The sequence below is a fragment of the Chrysoperla carnea genome, chromosome 1 (assembly GCF_905475395.1).
Source record: "Chrysoperla carnea chromosome 1, inChrCarn1.1, whole genome shotgun sequence".
NCBI lineage: Eukaryota > Metazoa > Arthropoda > Insecta > Neuroptera > Chrysopidae > Chrysoperla > Chrysoperla carnea.
Window position 1 is genome coordinate 60,449,505 of NC_058337.1, and position 17,985 is coordinate 60,467,489.

General features: G+C 27.3%; 1 protein-coding gene across 1 annotated transcript in view; it reads left to right on the plus strand.

The window, feature by feature from the left end:
• Positions 1–7,166: 7,166 nt before the first annotated feature.
• Positions 7,167–17,985, plus strand: part of LOC123305065 (mycosubtilin synthase subunit C) — a 45,960-nt gene continuing 35,141 nt past the window's right edge. Inside the window, exon 1 of the mRNA XM_044886670.1 lies at positions 7,167–7,298. The gene's annotated coding sequence lies outside the window, so the exon portion shown is untranslated. The remainder of the gene's footprint in view (positions 7,299–17,985) is intronic.

Below are 17,985 nucleotides of genomic sequence, written 5' to 3' on the forward strand. Positions count from 1 at the left end.
AATTTAAATGGCTAACGATATGGTTTACAAATTGTGTAATAGGGTATAATGTATTCCAGTAATAAATAGTACAATCCTGGCGAACATATGGGTCAGACACTGATCCACGCAGGTTTTTGAAATGATTCATGTTTTTATTTTTATGGGCGTAACCTAAAATATTTTTTTCCGGTTGTGTAGATTTCAAGCATGAAGTTAACTATTAATTTTAGGCAGTGCACTAGGGTTATATAATGGTAATCAAAGAAGGCAGTTTAAAAATCTAGAAAACTTGATACACCTCTCAAAATAAGGCCCCCATCACTGATGCAGCACATACAGAAAACTTAATAGCGCCTTGAAAGAAATATTTCTTACCCACTTTACAAATGATTGTTTTCTATTATATTTTAACTTCTATTCCCGCTTTTGCAAAAATCCGTAAATAGTCGTTAATGTAGTTGAATCAGGGAAAATAATTTAACCCCTCACCTCTCAAATTTTGAGGTTTTATATTTCGTTGATTACGTAGTACGTAGATTTCAAAACGAAAATATAAAAAATTTCGATACGCCGTACGCAAAAGATTCCGGAGCATTTTTCCAAATCTATAAAAAAGATTTGGAAATTGGTATATACCTGATGGTTGTTGGTCATTAGTGACTAATTTCATACCATTCTCATCTGATCATATTAAAAGGTGCAAGGGATAAAATAGAATTCTCTCAAGCAATTAACATCCTTTTCACTACTTTAATACTATCAAATCGGGGCTTGAAATCTATATCTATACCAATCGGGAACCGTCTCTTGCAGGTTCGAAAAAAGAGCTATGAAGTCCTCAGGACACTAAATTGTGTAATTTAGTTTCCAGGCGATTTACCGAAATAATGAAAGATAAAATGTTATCAATTGGTACCTATGTAGCTTCGAGTTATTGGTCTAAATTCCCAAAGTATTTTCCAACTCTCAAGTTTAGTTTCCAGAGGTGTTTTACGAAACTATAAAAAATAAAATATTCCAATTTGTGTAGAGTTTGCATGGAATCATTAGCAAAAGTTTAAAAAAAAATAAAAGCTAGAGCTTATATAAACATTTATTAAACGAAATTCCAATTAAAAGTTTGCAGGCAGATGTGAGTTTTTTAATAAATTTGGATTTAGATAATAATAATACAGAGAAAATAATGAAAAATTGGCATTATGAACAGAAAGAGATAATGACAAAGACCTTGATTTTCAGTAATTTTAAACGAGTTCTACTATGAAATTCTTTAACTATGTTTTTTGCGTTTAATTGAAACAAATTTTTTGCGAATTTTAAAACAAATTCAACAATATCAATAACTTTTACACATGAAAAAACTGATAGATGTATGATGTAATACATAAATTAAAATTCGTCATCAACAATCGTTAATTATATCAATTCAGGTAGTAATTATAAAAGTGTTCTCAAGAAATATACTTACTTAATATGGAATTTTAATTATGGCAAAAATTTCGAATACATATAGACATTCTTTAAGTTTCGATTCATATAGAAAGTAAATACAGAGTACCCCGTAAGTAGCGCATGCTTTTGTTGGATCAGGTAGAAAATAAAATTCTAAGACGAAAAGTCCTCTTCCATTTATTGATCTGATGCAACAAAAAATAGGCAACCAATCAGAAGCATTGTTACTAATACTTAAAACCACTCGGCTCTGATTAAGACTGGCTAATTAATGATTTTTGATAGATTAATCGCTCACAAAGTCCCCTAATTATCGCAAAAACGTTAAATAATGCTGGCAGACATTTCCTCCCTCTCCCTCCGCTCAAACGCCCGAAAGAAGGTATCATGGTTTGATGGATATTAGTTAGGAAGCGGAATGGGAGAGGGGATATGTCTTTGCGCCTGGGGTCCGTAGAACCCATCTTGTAAGGAGTTAGAGACAGAAAAAAAGTTTAATGTAAAAAATGTTTCTTATAAAAAAGTAAACAACTTTTATTTGAAAAAAATTTTTCGTAAACGTCATTGTTTATCCGTGAGGTCGCAAATTAGGACAAAACTTTGATGCCCATTTTCTCCGAAACTATAAAAGATAGAGAGTTGAAAATTTGCAATAGTGGTCTTGTGAAACATTTTCGAAAAACCCAAAAAAAATTATGCCAAATACTTTCGAAAATTTTCGATACTTCCAAAAATCATATAAATGGCGGCCGTAAAGCCGCCAAAATTGAGTTGGTTTTTTAGCTCTTTTAATTTATAAAAAAATAAGGCCAGCACTGATATTCAACACTGTCCATACATGGTATTTCAACAATTAACTCAGTCAATTGTTTTTTTTTTCACTTGTTTAATTTAACACAGGTAAATTTATTTTTTTAAATTAAAGCACGAATATGACTCGCCAAATCAATTTACAATTAAGTATTACCTACAATTAAAAATATTATTTAATAATAACTTTTTCATACTAGCTCAGGAAAATAAAGGTTTTTCTGTATAAAAAAGTTAAGTTTTTTCATGCAAAAAATGATCTATGAAAAGTCTATAGACCTTTTCATTATGTCATATGCGCAAGTGCAGAATTTATTTTTTCGCACTGACAGCAATAAGTAGGACTAAGATAGAAGATATTTGTTATGCATTTTATCACATTGGTTATAAATCATTTAGTACGAAACAAATGTGAATCGTGATTTTAAAATGAAAAGCCCTATTGCAAATCATGTGCGCAAAAAAAAAAATTCAAAGGTCAAAGGTCGCAAAATAAGGTTTTTTTTTCAAATATCTCGTAATCTATTAAGTTTATTGCAGTTTAAGCTATTACAAAATTAATTTTATACAAAAAAGGTTCTGTACAAAATATACGTAGAAGCAATAGTTTTCGAAATATTTAAGTGAGAAAAATTAGATTAAGTCGCATACATTGTCGCACGAAAAATATCAAAAATATTCAAAGACTCAATTGACCTATGTTGCTCTTATACGAACTTCACCTCACTTTTTACGTCCTGAGTACGCTGTAAAAATTTCAGCTTGATATCTTTTTTCGCTTTTGAGTTATCGTGTTGGCAGACAGACGGACAAACGGACAGACAACCGAAAATGGACTAACTAGGTGATTTTATAAACACCCATACCAAAATTTTGTTCATAGCATTAATATTTTTAAGCGTTACAAACTTAGGGACTAAAATTAGTATACCTTGCATATTACATATATGCATGGTATAAAAATAAAATAAATTGAAAATAAATTTTGTAAAATATTATAAATATTTACTTTTTTAAATATTTTTTTTGATATTTTTTTCAACCAAATATCTTGAGAACTATTGCTTCTACGGATATTTTGTACAGAACCTTTGTTGTGTAAAATTAACTCCCAAACATATTTTATAATAATTTAAAACTGCAATAAAATTAATAGTTTACGAGATATTTGAAAAAAAACTATTTTCACGACCTTTGACCTTGAATATTTTTTTTGCGCATATGATACTGCGATGCTTGAATTTTTATTTTCTCATTTTTCTGGGCTGTATAGCTGTTTGAGGTATCAGGTTCCATTTTCATTATTTTCTACAGTTGCCTGAAATGCCATACTCAACTTTCATAATTTTTTATAGCACAATTTTTACTACACTTTTTAAACCTAAGATATCAGACTCATTAAAATTTAATTCCATACTATTTATGTATTAAATAATGATTGAATATAAAATTCAATGCAATAAAAGTTTTCCAACCAATAATTAGAAAATTTTTGCATAGTATAATTTTATTTTTATTCTCATTTGTATTTATTTTTATTCAGCCTTTGGGAAACAAAATATGATCTTACATTTCCGTTCCGTTTAATTTATAATGATTGTAAATTTATTGAAACAATACAATATATTATAAGAGCTACGTCACGAAAAAGTTGATTTCAAGATATTTTTTATATTTATTTTGTGTTAGGCAGGAATGATGTATGTGTGGCTTCTGAGTGTGCATTACCTAAAAGAGTTGCAAAATTTGCTAAATTTAAAATCATTTAAGATAATTTTATCAAATTAATTTTCATGATTTATTTATTATTTATCTTTTTTTTTAATGTCAATTTCAATAAAATAAATCGTCAAAGACTTATGGCGATGTATAAGCTATTTGTGTTTCGTAGCAAAAATGTCAATTTTACTGCTAATGATCTCAAATTTCAATGTAAAATTTCTATTTTGTGTTAATTTTTACCGGCTGGTTGTTTACTCTTGGTTTGTGTTGACTTTTAATAATATAATAATACATTTGGATAGGCGTATAGTAAATTTTAAGGTCAGTTTTTATGACGATATTCAAATATGTCGTTACGTTTAAAATGATCCCTATTTTGTGTGTAAAATTATAATAGGTAAAATAATCCGCCACCATGTGGCGGGTCTTGAATGTGTTGATATAGACGATTTTACCAGTTATTTTTGTTTTCATACTAATCGTTGATGCAATGTAAAAGAACAATTAATATTTTATGTGAACTGTTTGGTAAAAAATGCAATGAGATCATTTTACCCACCTAATCTTAGAAGGTCAGTAAAACGATCCCTTTTGGGAAATATTGAATAGCTCTAAAAATTTGAACAAATTACAAGAAATTGGCATGCCAATATTGTAACAGTTGAATGGAGAAACCAAAACTATTTCGATGTTATACATATCTCGAATAGTTTGGCTATAAATTACATTTTTTCTTAGTGGGATAATTATAGGACACCTTCCCCTATAGGTATACTAGCTGTTTCCCGCCCGCTTTGCGTGGCGTAAAATATACCCGCTTTGCTGGGCAACATCCCCACTTGCACCCCTCCCTCCACATTTCCTTGCGTTGGATAACAGTTTTGTAATGTACAGGTCATGCTCTTTTATTTGATACCCCACTTAGGTATATTTGTAAATATTCGATATTTCCTTCCCACTTTCTCGCTACACCTTTCTACCCTCCGAAGGTTAAAAAAATTTCTAAATGTAATTTAAAACATTCTGACCAAGTTTTGAACTATTAAAAGCCATAATTGAAAAATATGAATTTTTTATTCATGAACACCCCCGCAACCCCCCTTGTGGGTGGAATTTCGTAAAATTCGTTCTTAGCTGACCTCTACTTGGCAAAAGGAATATTCCTGCCAAGTTTCAAGTCTCTAGGTCTTATAGTTCCAGAGATATCGTGATGAGTGACTATCTATATAGATCTATAGAGTCTCCTATATATATATAGATATATTGTTTCCTATATATAATATATTATTTACTGAAAATGAATTAATAACAAATTTCCAATTTGCTTGGACTAAAAAAGGTTCAAAATAAAATAAATTGGAAAATACACGTATCTAAATAAAATCACATCACGTCAAAGAAAAATGAATACCCATACAAATTCCAGGAATCATAAGTAAACTCGACTTAGTTTCTTTATAAAAGTATATTACCACCTATTTAATGAAAATATTGAATTACCAATAATGTGATTAAATAACAATCAACAAAATAATAAAATTACACCAAATACAATACTAACAATAATCATGGAAACTCCAATGTGTACGGTAAAACCAAAACGGGAAATTTATTAAAATTTATCAACCGCTGTTAGTAAGCACGAAATAATACAAGATGACATATTTCGGTATAAAAAAATATTCAAGTTTGTATAATTTTTTAAGATTTTTAATTGGTATAGTTTTACTGTCTTTTTAACCGACTTCAAACCAAAAAGAAAGAGGTTCTCAATTCTACTGTATTTTTTTTTTATGTTTCTTTCCTCAGAACTTTTGACTGGTTGAACCGATTTTGATGATTATTTATCTATTTGAAAGCTAGTGCTTCCCGCGTGGTCCTATTTCATTTTGGTCCAGTTCTGACCACGGCATCCATTAGAAAACCATAAAAAGTCTTAAATTTGCTTTATGTATGCACGGTAAGAGGATGAATAACTCAATCTCACGCCCACTGATTTCGATGATTCTTTTTTTAGTGAAAAATTAGTTAGTGTACTTCAGATTTACTAAATATAATAAATTTAAAAAAACTTTTCACAAAAAGAAAACCGACTTCAAAATAAAAACTTTTTCAAAACAAATTATTATGCATTAAAAAGTAAAAAAGTAACGAAAATATATTGTAGTTAAAATTAATCTTATTTTTGGAGTCGGTGTCAGCTAAGCTAATGTAGCAAACTGTTCTGTCAGAGTTGTTTTCTTGGCTGACACCGACTCCAAAAATAACAATAATTTTAACTACATTATATTTTCGTTATCTTTTTACTTTTTAATGCATATTAATTTGTTTTGGAAAAGTTTATATTTTGAAGTCGGTTCTTTTTTGTTAAAAGTTTTTTGTATTTATGCCTACAAACTATTATGTTTTTGTTTTTATGTAATATTATAATTCTTTTCCAATTAAGAATCACATTTCTGTGGCTATGCATTTTGTTAAAATATAAACCCTTCTTTATAAATTAAAAAAAAAAAATAAATAAATAAATAAAAACCCCGATTTCGTTAAGTCCAGTAGTTTACAAAGCGACTTTCTCAGTCGGGGTCGATTATTGGGAAGATCTAAATTTTAATGGCTCCTGACTGTTGAATCCGCTGTGTTAACTACTGGACTTGTTTCTTTATCTTCAGATTTTATTTAACGCAGTTAAGTGTTTTATACTGGGTTAGATTAAGGAAACCACGTTCCTGACGGATATTTACATTCTAAGTTCTTTGTTTCAACTAATTTTCGGACTTTCATTGTAAATTTAATAAATAAATAAGAGGGAATTTTATGATGATTGTGGTAAAAAAAATTATCTTGAAGATACCGATTTTTATTTGTAAAAAAAAGTTTGTTATTGTTATGAATGGAATAACGGGTAATATATTAAAAAATTTGTCCCACTCCAAAACAAATCATTACACCACAAAAAAAGTTGGTATTACCAGTCAAATAATACCTATATAGTCAATAAATACCCGTATTGTCTCACTTGAGCTTATTCACTCAATGTATTTACTTTCCTTTTTTATTATTTTTAATATTTAATATGCATTGTATATTTTTTAATTAATAAAACAATATAAGTTAATAATTCTATATATTCGGATGCTATAAATGCAAAGGGAACTTTTAAATTTAATTTAGTTTGTTAGCGAATTATCTTCAATTTATTGTTGCTATTTTTTGTTTGTTACGTTTGAGATCAAGATAGTTTATTTTGAGATAAATATCCAGAATTATATCGAATAAATTGTTTGATATCAAAACTGTTTCTGTGATTGTTAAGTGATAATAATTAATTGAAGGTAAGTTTTAGTTTTTATTTAAAAAAAATTCTGGGTAGGTAATAATTTGATTGTTTATTTCAAAAATTTCTCAATAAGTTCATAATATTTTGGGGCTTGTTAAAAGAATTAGAGTTTGTTGGGTTCTTTTAACTTATACATTGATTGTTTTATTTTTGTAAATATTTCAAACATCAATCTGTGCATTTCTATAAAATTTCATACAAATTAATTTTGTGACAGCGAACTGCAATGCAATTAATTTTATTTGTATTAAATTTATTTCACTGACTTTTTTTATTGCTAGTGCAAGGATGTGTGCAATTTAATTGTAATTACTATATTTTCGAGGAAGCTTACATATAGATAAAATATACTGATAGAAATGCAGTGTGGGTCAACTCAATTTTTAATTAATATTAAAAATTAATTTTTGATTATAATCGATTTTTGATTAATTTTTGAACAAGCTGCCTTCTTACTTGCGATTCTTACAGTAAATATCACTGTTATATTATTAATTATTAAATCTTATCGTAATAATTATTTTTAACAATTTCATTAAATATGAGATAATCGTGCTTCTAAAGAGTAAAACATAGGTATCATGGTGAAATTTCGAAAAATAATTTTTGATAATTTTTTAAGTATGTGCTACAAATTCCTATTTTGAGTCGAAATTTCAAATAATTTTCTTTAAAATTTCATTTCAGTTTCCAAGGTAATCATACTAAAAATTTGATTAAACAATGGTTTTGTTAGGTGTATTCATTGTAAACAAAATTTGTACAAACATTAAATCTATTGAGAATGAACGCTAGTTCGAAAAATTTTGAGATCAAATAAAAAAACTTGTAGTCATACACTAAAATTAAAATTATTTTTTATTATTTTAATTATTTATTATAATATAGTATGTACTACCAAAAACCTAATATAAATTCAATTAAATGATTTTTAATTTTTGGAACAGGGATAGCCAATTTTTGTGTTTTAATCGAAGAAGGGCCCCTCTTAATGAATAATTTACTTACACCTCTAACTCTTCTTACTTAAAAGAACATAATTATTTACTGAGTCAATAATTATACGTTCAGGAGGAATTAAGTCAACGTTTATAAATTATTAACTAATTAACTACAGATAAAGTTGACTTTTATTAATATTTGGAAAGACTTCGCCGAAATAATAAATTTCAGTATGCGAATCAATCAGATTAGGACGCTGTTTAGTCTTCGATAAATTTAAGAAAATTCCGATTTACTGACTCAACCTACGCTTTTTGTGTAATGTCAGTGATGCTTAACTTTCAATAAATAAACCGGGGACAAGTGAACTTTTAGGAAGTAAAACATATCTCAGTGTCACAAAAAATGCACCATATAGTATTATATGTAATCCGCGCATTTTTTGTGACACTGAGTATACATATATATGAGCTCAATTAAAAGTTTAACACATGAAGTTAAGTTATCGCGAATCGCAAATTAATTTCTCGATCGGTCGGACGATCGCGATCGACTTTTTGACTACCTCTGCTCTAGGATAATTCTACTTGGGGTCCTTTAATTTTGGTCTTGGAGAGGTCATAAATATTTTGAGTTTTTATTTTCAATCATAAGTTGGTCATACTTCCATAAAATAAAGTTTTATCCTTAGATCCATGAAGTTTATCAAAAAAATGTTATTGTAGTCATATAGAAGTGGGTATATGCCCAAAAAGTCGTTTGCCACCATTTAATGAGATCTTTCTACTAAATAAGTCAGATACCGAAAAATGTTTGAAGTGAAAATTGTTCGTATTAAAGGTGGAAATCTCATAGGCACCTTGTATTGGTTCTTGACCTTGAAGGTCAGTTAAAGATAAATTCGTTTTCGTTACTGGTAATTGATAGAAAACCACTTTTAATTAGAAAGATTTTCCTAATAAAAAATTAATATTTTTGTTCGAAACATTTTTTTGAAATGGAGCAAATCTGGAGCAATTTTAAATAAAATGTTTGTGTTATTTTAAATAAAAAGTATATATGACCTAGCTTGTCCTGTGCAGGCTGTAAGTTTAATTTTTGAAATAGTGTTCAATATGACTTTTGACCATCTCTTCCTAAAGTTTCGGTCAATTTTACCGAAATCTAATTTCCATAAAAAATAGCGGGACCCTTTAATTAATGATAATATTTAAATATTTTATTATGCATTTAAATGTCTTTTTAATGCAAAAATATTTAAAGATAATATAATCAAATAAATAATTAAAAAATAAAATAATATTTATACAATATATTTAACCCGTCAGCACTACCGTTATGAGCATTTTGCTCCCGCTCGCCTTAAAACATAAATAACTCTCATTTTTCAAATGATATATGTGGTTGAAACTTTTTCTATCCTCATATAATTTTATCTTTCTTCAAATTATGCATTTTTCAAATTTTTTCAACCTCCCTACTTTTTAAAAAATACTTTGTTTAAACCCACCAAAAATTGTGAGAATTTCTCTCATCACAAGACTAAAGATGGTAAAGCAAAACAATATTACCTTCCAAAATTTTCGGGCCTAGTGGCGTACTTTCGTTATTTTATGGAAATTCGGTTCTGTGCGTTAAAAATCGTTGAAATTTAATTTGTCAAAAATATTGCAATATCATAATATTTAATTGTGTAATAATTATTGATTGATTTTAATAATAAGTTTAATAAATTCAGATGACATTGTTGCAAGTAACTTTTTTTTATGATTTTTTTATTTTGTAATTTTTATTGAAAGCATTCTTACTGGTACATAACCTATAATATATATTTATTTGCTATATAAAATCGTCATTTTTAATATGCAAGGAATTTATTAAATAAATATTTGCAGTATAAAATTATTGAATATGATTATTTTGATTTTTGTTATAAAATTATAGATACACTTGTTCAAATTCGTACTCAGTAAGTTAAATAATAGTTAATGGGACTAACGATTACCGACCGATTAACGGGAGTGCTGACAGGTTAAATTAAAAAAAAAATGATTTAAGGCCCTTTCTTGTTCATTATTGATGAAGATAATTTTTTTTCTTTGAAGGTCCTACTTTCATGATTAAAAAATTTAATAATTAATAAAATTTTATGAAGCATAAATAACAATAAAAATATTATTTAAAATTAGAAAAAAAAAATGTTACTGGAAAATCGTAATAAATTTTATGAATAATAAATAATATTCTTTTAATAATAATTAAACAACATTGTCATAAAGCCAGAATTATTATTTTACCAACGTTTCATAGAAAAACTAACTAGATGCAAAAATTGCATGTTATTATTTGTTCGTTCTTTTATTTGCAATTATAGGAATGATTTATGCAAGGTAATATATAATGGATTTGCAAAGTATGCTTTCACTCTTGTTTGTAAAAACGGTTCTTATAAAACTGAACTTTGGCTTAATTTTAGAAAAAAATTGTCCAAATATTATTAATACAAACCAATTATTTTAATTACATAGAATTATATAATTTTTAGTTTTTTTCTTTTTGATAATTATCTATTTTTTATTGTAACGGAGAAATTTCATTAATGAGAATAGTTAAGGTAGGTAATCAGGGTAACAGGATTCTGCGATATTATATTCATTCATTAATGCGGTTGGATATTTCATTCCTTCATTTATGAATTGGCTATGTTCAAAAATCTAAGCTTTCTAATAGACCCTACCTTCGACAGGGGCGCCATTTTGAAAAAATTTTGTTACAACTTAAGGCTAGTATCTATTAAGACGAAACTTACCTAGCTTTAACTCGAATACTTCTCAAGATGAAATTTTTTAATTTTGACAATTTTATGGAAACAAATACAACTTTTTGTTTAAGTGTAAAAAGCTAAAGCTTAATTCAGACCAAAATGATTCTTCTAGAGCTAGACCATCATTCTGACATTCATTTTTTTCTAATAATTTTTGTAGTTTTATAGAAAAAAACCAAGTTTATGTTTTTCATTTGGTTGGAAATTTTTCTCTATGTAATAACAACCCAAAAAATAGCCATAATCAAATCGCCAAATTAACTTTCTTATATATATTATACCGTTAAATTTTATAAAATAAGATATTGCAGATTATATTATGCTTAAATATGATAAAACATTTTTGTTTGGGTTTGCATTTGTTATTACAATACAACGACCTCATTCCTTTTTATACCTGTTTAATAAACATCAGAGTTGTATTTTTAATAAATTTCTTGAGATTCCGTATACTTGAATTTAAGCCAAAGATTAGTAATAAATACCAGACAACACTTGACATTCGTAATTTTATACGTTATAAAAAAATTTGTTTGAAAGAATATTGATGTGGAGGCTAAGGAAAAAAATGGAACCATTTTTCCAGTAATGATTTGCCCCAGTTTCTGATTATTTACTTTTATATGAATAGATAAGTTTCATTAATTTTTTTTGCAACAAATTCATATATAAATGAAAGAATAATTCTTCTAAAGTGTATTTAAGTATTTTTTTTTTTTTAATTAAAAATTCCATTTAAGGTAGTACCAGCATGAAATCACTTGTCGACAGATTTGGCCGAATTTTTTTTCTCGGGTTTATAATAGCTTTATTTATGAATTCCTAAAATTTCATAATTTTTGACCGTTTAGATCGCGAGATATTTAAAGACAAAGTTCGCGATTTTGAGGGTCATGTCCCATTTAAAGCATGTAAAATGTCCGGTCTCTCCAACTATTTTTTATGATATTATTATATATTGAAGAAAAAGTAGAAAAAAATGTTTATACAATACAATTCTAAAAAAAAAATTTAGAAATTAATTTTCACTTTCGAGATATTAATTTTGACGTAAATTGATCGAAATTGGGACGTTGGCATAATTATTTCCCATTTCAAACGGTCAAAATTTCTGAAACTTTGGGAATTAATAGTAAGCATTATTAAATTCTTAAATTTAATTTTTCGTTAAATTCTGTCGAAAAAAAAATTGTACCATTGCTTTAACATAGAAACTGCAAATACCATGCTGGAACATCCTTAAAAAACATAGTACATGAAAAATCAATTTACAAAAATTTTTCTTAGTAATTTTTAGGAAATTTTCAAAAAATAAAAATAAAAAACATCTCTATTGTGCAATTTTTCTCAGTAATTTTTAGGAAACTTTCGAAAAAAATAAAATAAAATAAAATAAACAAACATCTCTATTGTGATAAATTTTCACAAAGTTTGTACATCTAGGTAATTAATAATTAAACGTATGTTGACATTAGAAAGCATTAATACTGCGTGAATGCTCCTGAAGTTTTATTTATTTCTCCTGTGTACACGCATTTGTTAATACCATAGAAGCAATAACATAGAACCGTAATATGGGCATCCAAATGGTTGATCGTTATAGCGAGATACCTAAAAAAAAGTACGCGTATATATTGTATAAACACAGATATGCATGTGTTTATACAATAATTCAAAATATGAATATTCGCGCTTTATCAGGCTGCGGGACAAAGAGGGAAGAGGTCCTTTTTTCGGTTTTTAGCAGTCAATAATTCATTTATTGCGTTTCCAATGCTTTTAAGCCTCTATGTTATATAACCTTTTTGGTTAATACACAAAATAATGTGAATGATAGAAAAATCTGGTTAAAAGTTCCTTTGATGCATCATGATATTTTTTGAAAATCTTATTTATGTAACAGTGTAAAAAGAACTTAATTTTGCAATGTACATAGAACCTTCACCGTGGTACTTCATCTTCAGACTTCATCAAGTCATTAACAAGCCGGTTATTTTTTAGCAAAACAAATTTAATACGTCACACATATCTGACGTGTTTAATAATGACAGATAAATTTTTTCATAGGGGAAATCCATTTTAAAATATGATTTATTTGATATTTACTATGAAATATCAATAATAGTCCAAGCAAAAGACATTTGGGTACTATTCTGAAACGAGCAGTTTCTCAACGAAAAGTTCTAGGTTTTTAACATCTTCAAATTAAAATAATACTAATTAAAAAAAATGTTTTCATTAATTAAGAGTATTTTCAATACTTTTTATAAATATTACCGTTTCATCAATAAATTGTAAAAAAGTTTCTGTGATAAATGGTGAATAGAGAAGTTGCATTAATTTTTTTTGCCACAAATTCATATATAAATGAAATAATAATTCATCTAAAGTATTAATTTTTTTTTTAATTAATAATTCCAATTTTTTATTAATTATTTATAAAAAATAGTTATATTTTTGAATAAAAAAACGACTATTTATTGGTGAGGACGTATTTACACCCATTGAGGCTGTGAATCAATCGGAATGACGCTAGATTCATATTTTTCGGCTTGTTTCCATGAAAAATTGCGTTATAATATAGTAAAGTTATTCATGTTTTTTCATCATTTCTCCGCGCGGTAGCGTTACGAAAGCGATGAGTTGACGTCACTGCCGTCTGAATTTATAGTTTAGAAAAATAATTTTAAACTGTAAAATATACATGAAAATCTATACTTTCGAAAAAAATAAATTAAAAAAACATGCAACTTCTCTTTTAAGATTTTTTTAAGGGGAAGTTAATAATAATTATTAACTTCCCCTATGAAAATTGAAAAGCTATTGGTTTCCGTCCAATTTTAAAATTTCCATTTCCGTTTGATGTATGCAAATAAACCTCTCGTAACTTTTGAACGGTTTGAACGATTGGATGAATGGCATTGTGGTTTGGATCGTTCCAAAAGGTTCTACAAGGTTTTGATCGAGCTAAAAGTCCTATTAAAATCGGGTAATTCGTTTTGAGGTTCTAGGAACCTATTTCGAACCATTTCCGTTTGATGTATGCAAATAAACCTCTCGTAACTTTTGAACGACTTGAACGATTGGATTGATTGCATTGTGGTTTGGATCGTTCCAAAAGATTCTACAAAGTTTTGATCGAGCTAAAAGTCCTATTAAAATCAGGTAATTCGTTTAAAATATTGTTGTCCAAAAATTAAAAAAAAAAAAAATTCCATAATAATTGTATATCGAAACTTTTTTCATTTTATGTAAAATTTCGGTAATGAGGCGGCATTTTTTATAGTACTCAAAGGCGACGCTAAGGATAAATTCGGTCCCATATATACCTCGATTTTAATCGATTTGAGGTGGGGCAAAATTTGAACTCAAAGTACTTATATATTTTGATAAAATGTGATATTTTCATGTGACCTTGTAAATGTGGACCTGAACTTGACAACATCCTGGTAGAGTGCGGGTCCCAAAAATCCTTTTAATAAGTTAAAAACCTAAACTTAACGTTTCAGAGTTTAAAGAAAATACTCCAGTAATTAATTTCTAATTTGCTTGGAGTAGGTATATAATAAGGAAAAAGTTGTATGAATTAAAATTGTTTGTTTTGAGAATCTTTATTAGCATTTATTTATTGTTTTATTACCTATTTAATTTTGAGATGACTAATATATGTTTTGATTTTGTGTTTAAAACATGTGACTGCTTTATTAAACATGTCACCTGTTTATAATCAGAATTTTATTTAATTCTAAGGAAATATATGTCAGAGATAATTTTCCAAAAGAATCAGTTTATACAAATTATATTTTTTCCTGCATTTAATTCATGGGACGGAACTTTTTTTTAATAACTGGTAATAATCGTGTTTTACCAGTTTATTTTATTAAAAAATTTTCATATATACTGCCCAGTATTATCATATGATAATATTTTACACTAATCTCCACAATCTGTATAAAAAACGGAGCTCGTATGTAGTATTCGTATCAGATTTTTAAAATATTTTTATCTCATTATGTATAATAACAATTCTAAATAAAGTTATACTACATAGTTAACATAATATTAGTTGTTTTACATCAAGTACAATTACATATTTGTTGTTTCTGTTTATTAATATTAATAATTCTTTTACAATATTTTTAATAAATTAGACATAATAATTGTTCCAATTATTTTATTGTGATTGATTTATTATTATTAATGTAAAGTAATAAAAATAATTACAATAAAATTATTATAAATGTAAAATACAATACGTAAATAAAATGCTAGTTTTTCTTTTTTCAACTGTAATCTATTTTCATCTAGAAGTAAGTCTAGTTTAAATTCATGAGTTGAATGAAATTGAACTTCGTCAATTGTGAATAATTAAAAAAAAAAAATTATATTAGCCTACAGTACAGATGGGGGAATGATTTCGTAATTAACACACTCACGAAACGTCGTGAGTTGCTTCATTTCAGTGTAGCCTACAATATTTTTATTTACGAAAACTTCGGAAATTGGGGCCTTAGAATAATGAAACATATAGTAGTTAAAATGACATGTTTAAGGCGTATATCTGAGAAAACGGTTCATGAAATATGTAGGCTAGTATGATCATCATACCCCCCTCCCCTTGTACTGTAGACTATATATTTTGCAATCTTCAATGAAAAGGTGAGGTGGACCTAGGTTACTTACAGGTATTTCTTTATAATGATACAAAATGCACAATCGGAAATGTGTATAATTTTAGTATTTAGTATTGATTGTTCAAACCTTTGAATATTTACTATGGAACTAGCAACAGAGTGGGAACCACCTCTCAAAGATGATTAAGAAGGATAAAATAAATGATATAGCATGGTTATTAATAGGCATACCTCAATATACAATATCACCTGTGATACATGTCTACTTTAAAATATTCCTTGCAAATAAAACAATATTTAACCAATAACTATTGAAGCAATTGGCTTCCGTTAATACGATCATGCGCATTAAATACCATGCTCTGTTATTGTGTTTCTCTGTCAGCTGTTTCGATATTGTATTGTTGTCTTTGTTAATCATCTCTGTGAAGCAAAAATGTACATACTTGGAACACGTTGTGCCTACCTAGTAAAATATATTATCTAAGGCTCAAACCAAAGAGTGAGTGCAGATTTGAAAACACATACATATACATCTGCACTCTCTATTGTTTGGTGCCACTTTGGATTGATCGACCTTACAAAAATTTAAATTTTCTGTATACCTGCCAACCAAGAATGGATAAGAAAAATTACATCATTTCGATTTATCGATATTCATTGATGTGATAAATATTGTAATTATCAGTTTGGCTGGATTAAAAAAAATTTTGATGTTCAGATATCTCAGCCTACATTATATAGATACTTTACCGGTAACATAAAGATATAACATTCGGGGATTGCTTTTGAATTTTGTTAATGCTTTAAAATAAAGTTAATGAGATTCAAAATGAAGTTTATAAGGTTCAAAATAGTATTATCCAGTTTGTAAATATATGTATACATGTAAAAAAGTGAGTTTTTATATTCGTTGGTCATAATGGTCGGTATATTTACTTATAATTCCAATGGATAAGGTTTGCTATCATCGATAAGTCGTTATAATCAATGTCGTTATTACCGACACATGCATATATGTGTGTATATAATACAATCGGAAAATATAACCGATTTTGACTGTAGTTGAATATGATTGCGATAGTAGTTCTGCAATCATAACCATATTCAACTATAGTCAAAATCGGCTATGACGACTACCGGACATTATGTTTTGATAGGGAATGTTGTTTAAAAATTAAATTAAATCGCTATCTGTACGTAATTATCTATTAATTATTTAATGAATGTTCTTTTTAAAATATAAATATTCCGCTTATTATTATTATTATTATTATATTAAGAGAAAGGGTTTTTGTTGATTATATTGCTAATAATAAACTTATAATATGTATTTATTCACTATTACCAAATAAGTAAATAATAAATAGCTTCATTAAATAGTGTTTTGTAATATCTAGATTTTATTTTAATAAATGTTTTACGGGTTTACGTTTTATTTGTATTACCTACCATGTATTCAAAAAATTAGACCGTATGTAAGCATTTTATGATATATTTTCTATCGTTTGGAGTGTACTTTGTTTGTTTTGCCTTTGTTTGAGAGCCTGAAGAAATCTTATTACCAAATACGCACGATGTTATATATACATCAATATCTTAAAATGTTAACAGAACATTTACTCTAAAATACTTATTCTAAAATAAAGCTAGGTAAATTTTTAAACATCGAATTATATTTTCTTTTAAGTTTAGATCCTTCAAAAATATTAACAATATCGTCTATTTTGGAAACTACTTTCGATTCGATACTTATTACGGCCAAATTTGACGATCTATCTTGATTCATGTTGATAGTAAATAGTTTATTGCTATTTTTAATTTTGAAAAAAGTTTTTCGCCTTCTGGTATTAAATAGAAAGAAATAAATGCGATTATTCTTAAAAATAATTTTTAAGAATGATCTTGAAAGCTCTAAAATATATTAAGATTCTGTACTGTTTTAAAAATTTAAAGAACAATCTAGATATCTCCAAAATATATTAAACTTATTTAAATGAGTTGAAAATGTTTAGATTGAGTCTAGAATATTCCCGATAGTTTAAAATGTTTTTTAAAAGGCTTCTACATACTTATAGTCGTGTAACTCATACGAGAAAGAACACTATTTAAAAAAAACTTTCTCTTGAGTGCAAGAAAACCTTACGTTTTATAAAAAGTAGATCTTTTTTTAATTAAATATAAATTTTAATATCAGACTATTAAGAGTGTGTATGTATCAAAATATAGTGGTAGAAAAATTTTGAGAAGAAAAAAGCGATTCAGCTTTATAATGCTTACAT